Raw genomic sequence first — 6,000 nt, 5'->3', positions numbered from 1 at the left:
GAGAATTGTGAAGGTGGTTCGATAAACCCTCTGCCAAGCACCTGAATGTGATTTGCAGAGTATCCATGTAGATGTAGATGTAGATGTTTATTTAACGTATGAGTAAACGCTACGATCTTATGCACCAACTCAATAATTACCTAATGCACAAGTGGCTATGAGCTAGCTCTGCAGATTGTGTATGAGGTGTCCCTTACAGTTAGTTAATCCATCATATCATTCCTGAATGTCCTCTTCGAGCGTACAAAAGAAAGTCAGTGGACATTTAGCACGCATTTGATGAAGCCATCTAACGGATCAGACGACTAGATGTGAGATGTAAGATTGGATGAGCCTGTGTGTGTGCGTATTTCTCCACGAGTGTTGTGTATATTATTTGTTTCCATCATGCGATAAGTAAATAACCTGACGTCGGTATGGAAATACACCCATTGTTTTCGTCATGTCGCATGTTCCTCACATTTATGTACAGGATGGCGCAAAAACGTAGCAAAGGGAGTTTAGTGACGGTCTCTCGCCAACCCACATGGCTGGTTCAGGAAGTACAAGTAACCAAGTATCGGGTTTAACGTCCCGTTGGCGATAAATTCATTAGATATCGATCATGATGGTCCAGTGAATAAGGGTGAGGAGGAAAACGGCGACGTCTTTCTTTATAGAATCAGCGCCCGATTTGGCAAGTTACGTGTAGACAGCAGACTTTCGAAAGCTGCGGTCTTATATCGCAGAAGTATGGAATCATAGCCCGTTCAGCCACGACCGCAGTTCTAGAGTCCTATCTCTGTTACGAAATGTCACGTTTTTGCAATGCTGCTTTGCCTGTGAACTCACTAGCACTACACGTTATGAAGACATTTCTTTTGTGCCCTTTGCTGGATCTAGACCAATAAGTATCTATGCCCGTGGATATACAACATGTCGAAATTTAATGATATGAACTCGATATCGGGGTATTTCCAGGCGAACCAGTTATTACTGGAGCACTCTGTCGCCTTCCATTGCTACTATTTCCAACTTCTCATGGTTGCTTTGTATTCCCTAGAAAGTAGTAGTTTCCTTTATCTTTTGTGCGGGAATTAAACATGTCGATAGTCAGAATTAGAAAATTCAGCTATTCAGGCAGTCAACAGCAAATATTTAGGTATGTGTTTCATTGGAAACTGGGGAGAGTTGTTTGTAGTGCCTGCACGTTAATTTAATATTTAGTTAAAAAGACATACGCGGTACAGGGTGTTTCAAGATCTCTACGTCAAACTTTTAGGCTGACAGATCAGGCCATGGTGAACAGCGTTTGTTAGAGAGAAAATGTTTGTTGACACTTCCCCGCAACATTAGGTGTTTTTTAGTACTCACTGGCCCTGGGACGATGAAACGTCGTCGAAGCGGCGGAGTCTTCTAACGTACCCCAGTAAACTGATTTTCAAAAAATAATGTATGTTTATTTTTCTCAGAAAGCATTCAAGAGATTTCTATAAAAATTTCTCTGTTTCATCTCTTTATATGTTTTAAGTTTCTCTTATGAGGTTTTCGGAATAGGTCAAATAGGAGAATATTCATGGTTTTTTAATTATAATTCCACAAGTACAATTTTAAATTCATGCAAAATTCCAAGCACTTTGCCCCATATCTCTGCTTGCAATCAGAATTTCAAAATTTTCTCTTGAGACAACATTTCTTAGATTTACAGAAATATGTGTACAAAATTTCATAATTCTAGCATTCATAGAATCTCAGCAAAAGGCACATAAACTTTAAAAAACAAACTTTTCCGGAAACGCAATTTAATATTTTGTACAACCTAACTTTTTCCGTATGTCACTTCTTCAGAAGGCACCGAATATGTACTCTGGGTCGTCTTTCCCTTCAAGACTTCTCTTCTGGTTTCTTGTTTTCTGTCTTCGTTCCTTTACCAGGTCTTCAAATGACTTTTCAACTGCAGTGGCGCGCTGTAAATATATTTTTCTCAGGATGTCTTGAGTAAAATTTCCTATTGTGAAGACCATTCTTTCTAATACGTTCATCCTCCCGACGTTCCCATCATTAAATACCAGTTTCAATTCCGACAACTGTAGCGGATGCAAATGTGTTTTTAGGGCATCGTTTCCATATGAGTGAATTTAGAGACTCATTTGGATTTGGAGTTTTGCCATGAACACACTTTTTGAGAAGTGCAGGATCGGCCAAAGATGATCTGTAAAACCAAAGAGTATGCATCACGGCCCTCTAGATGCATCCCGCACACGTTTGGTTGAAAGTAATACACAGAATCGTTGGTCACTGAGCAGGTATTGAACTGCTGCTTCAAAACGTGGGCGTGGCAGGGAGGCCACGTCTCACTTTTAATTAATTTTCAGGCCCTTCGGATGAGATTTCAACATTGAAACTGTGGGAAATTACTGTCCATGAGTTGTACTAATAAATAAAAAATTAATCGAAAATTGACATTTTTTTCAATTTTATCAACGTCCCCCCTTAAATAGTAAATAAAGGCAGCAAACCAGAAAAAATTAACACTAAAATCGAAAGAAGTATCTACTCCAATACAAAAATTTAAATTTAACTAACAATACCTATAAAATAAAATTAATACTTTTCTAAACGAACAGCTTGTACTCAATAATTTAAAAAAAAAATGGTGTAACGCAAGCATGCTCATGCTCACCCTATGGACATAGCTGTTTCAGTTTTACAGCACAAAAGGTAGTTGATTTTTAGTGAACGTTATGAAAACTTGATGTCGAGTTGACGTGTGAAGCTGGTTATAGTTTTTTTATCTTTAATTTGGACTTTTTATTATTTTTTTATGTTTGTATCTAACAGTAATTTTCCTTTTTTGTCTTGCTGGATTTTTAGTTCTGATGGTGACTACTTAGAGTCGAAACCTATAAACAGTCATATAGCCACTATATGCAATCAACACATTTGTGAGTGAATGAGTTAGCTTGTAATTACTAATATTGACTGGTAGCAAGTGTACCTAGTACCATACGTATTGAAAAATGGTTCAAATGGCCCTGAGCACTATGGGACTCCACATCTGAGGTCACCAGTCACCTAGAACTTAGAACTACTTAAACCTAACTAACCTAAGGACATCACACACATCCATGCCCGAGGCAGGATTCGAACCTGCGACCGTAGCGGTCGCGCGGGTCCAGACTGTAGCACCTATAAGCGCTCGGCCACTCCGGCCGGCCCCATCCATATTGAAATCTCGTATTTAATTCGTCATTAGCTGTGAAACTGACATGAGGTGACACGAATCCCTCCGCCTTGCCCCTCATGTCGCCCCTAGCTCTGATCTTGATATAGCTTGTATCCAACGCAGACACAGAAAGCAAATAAAGCCTCCGTTGCAGTATGCGATCTCCTGCGGAAGTGCCTGCCACGAGGTGGGGCCAGGAAGTGCAGGTGGAAGCCGGGACGGGGTGCGTGGTAGCGGGGAGGTGGGTTGAAATACGGCGTGGCCGCTCCGCCCCCGTGTGTAGGGCTGACGAGCAAACAAACCCGGCCATCCATCCGGCTGCCACGGATTAGCCCGGCAAACACGCCGCCAAGATGGCGACAATTACTCAGCGCATGACACACGGCCGCACCTCGCACCTTGCCGGCTGCCCCCCGCTGCTACTGCACTACAACTACAACCACCACCAACACACTACACAGATCCTCTTATATCACGGCATAAGTCTAATAGCTAAACTCAAACCCGGTTTTATGCCATCACTTGGAACATGTCTCACTGGAGAAGCACAATTGCAACGGGTCAACGATTCTGCTGGTCACTCGCGTCCTGGGACCTCTGCTGTTCCTGATCTATATAAATGACATGGGTGACAATCTGAGCAGTTCTCTTAGGTTGTTCGCAGATGATGCTGTAATTTACCGTCTAGTAAGGTCATCCGAAGACCAGTATTAGTTGCAAAGCGATTTAGAAAAGATTGCTGTATGGTGTGGCAGGTGGCAGTTGACGCTAAATAACGAAAAGTGTGAGTTCCAAAAGAAATCCGCTGGAATTCGAGTACTCGATACATAGTACAATTCTCAAGGCTGTCAATTCAGCTAAGTACCTGGCTGTTAAAATTACGAACAACTTCAGTTGGAAAGACCACATAGATAATATTGTGGGGAAGGCGAGCCAAAGGTTGCGTTTCATTGGTAGGACACTTAGAAGGTGCAACAAGTCTACTAAAGAGACAGCTTACACTACACTCGTGCATCCTCTGTTAGAATATAGCTGCACGGTGTTGGATCCTTACCAGGTGGGATTGACGGAGGACATCGAAAGGGTGCAAAAAAGGGCAGCTCGTTTTGTATTATCACGTAATAGGGGGGAGAGTGTGGCAGATATGATACGCGAGTTGGGATGGAAGTCATTAAAGCAAAGACGTTTTTCGTCGCGGCGAGATCTATTTACAAAATTTCAGTCACCAACTTTCTCTTCCGAATGCGAAAATATTTTGTTGAGCCCAACCTACATAGGTAGGAATGATCATCAAAATAAAAAAAGATAAATCAGAGCTCGAACAGAAAGGTTTAGGTGTTCGTTCTTCCCGCGCGCTCTTCGGGAGTGGAGTGGTAGGGAGATAGTATGATTGTGGTTCGATGAACCCTCTGCCAAGCACTTAAATGTGAATAGCAGAGTAATCATGTAGATGTAGATGTAGATGTTGTAGCACGTACGTAACTGTAAAAATTATACTCCAAGTACGAAGCACATTTCATGCGTTTTCGACAAATCGGAGGGCTAAGTTTTATGAGCCTGTAGAATACCGCCCAAGAGCGCAATTTTCCAGCTGCCCATCGGTCTAAGGCTGTGGTCGCAGTGGCACCGACAGCGGAGGATTCCGACGACGATCGACATCGTCCGAAGACAGCCGGTGTTTTCAGATCGTGTACCAGCACGTCAGCGATCTCAGTGCAACGCCCGAACGCGCAGACTTCGGACGACGGTCGTCTGAAAGTAAATCAATTTTTCTTCTGTCGAATTGGGGTTGTTCCCACACGCAATTCGCGGACTGAGAGAGTTTTTTTAAGTTTTTTTGCAAGAAAGAAGGGGTCAACGGCCTTGCCGCAGTGGTAACACCGGTTTCCGTCACATCACCGAAGTTGAGCGCTGTCGGGCTGGGCTAGCACTTGGATGGGTGACCATCGGGTCTGCCGAGTGCTGTTGGCAATCTCGGTGCACTCAACCCTTGTGAGGCAAATTGAGGAGCTACTTGATTGAGAAGTAGCAGCATCGGTCTCATAAACTGACACACGGCCGGGAGAGCGGTGTGCTAACCACATGTCCCTCCGTCTCCTCATCCAGTGACGCCTATGGGCTGAGGATGACACGGCGGCCGGTCGGTACAGTTAGGCCTTCATGGCCTGTTAGGGAGGAGTTTTTTTTTACTTTTTATCAGGAAAAAAGGAGATTGTGGTAGTCTGAAGATGATGAATATCGTAGAAGGAATCGGTAGTTTATTGGAGACCGCAAGTTCCGAACTCAAAAATTTAACAATAATATATTGAACGTAGGCGATATAGTATTATGCTGTGGTTGCTGTCTAACCATTTCAGCATCATGGCTACAGTAAATGTAGCGTGTCATCCGTAACACAGACAAAATCTGTGTTGAAAATTTTAGGCTGAAATCGTAACCTTAAAAACTATATGTTCAAATGATACAGGCAGTGGAAGTCAATTTTAATGTTTAAAGTAACTGTAGTGGATCCTTCATGGCATATGGGCTAGGTGGACATAAGTTGTCTACGGATTACACTGTCCAGTGACATAAGTGCGAGCACTTGTCAAAAACATCAATAACCATGTTTTGCAATGCGGACTGGTGCGAGACGTGCAGTAGGAGTATCACCGAGGCTCTGGAAGTAACCGACCGGGATGTGGGACCATGCCGACTCCAGTACCGTGGCCAGATGCGCTGCATTTCTCAGTTGAGGCTCCATGGCGCAATCAGCCCGGTCGAAGTGGTCCCACAGATTCTTGATTGGGTTCAAA

General features: G+C 43.2%; 1 pseudogene; it reads left to right on the top strand.

The window, feature by feature from the left end:
* The first annotated feature begins 5,058 nt into the window (after positions 1 to 5,058).
* LOC124556382 lies at positions 5,059 to 5,176 on the top strand (annotated as a pseudogene).
* The last annotated feature ends 824 nt before the right edge of the window (positions 5,177 to 6,000 follow it).

Source organism: Schistocerca americana, chromosome 1 (genome assembly GCF_021461395.2).
Source record: "Schistocerca americana isolate TAMUIC-IGC-003095 chromosome 1, iqSchAmer2.1, whole genome shotgun sequence".
NCBI lineage: Eukaryota > Metazoa > Arthropoda > Insecta > Orthoptera > Acrididae > Schistocerca > Schistocerca americana.
This window is presented reverse-complemented; position numbering and strand designations above follow the sequence as displayed.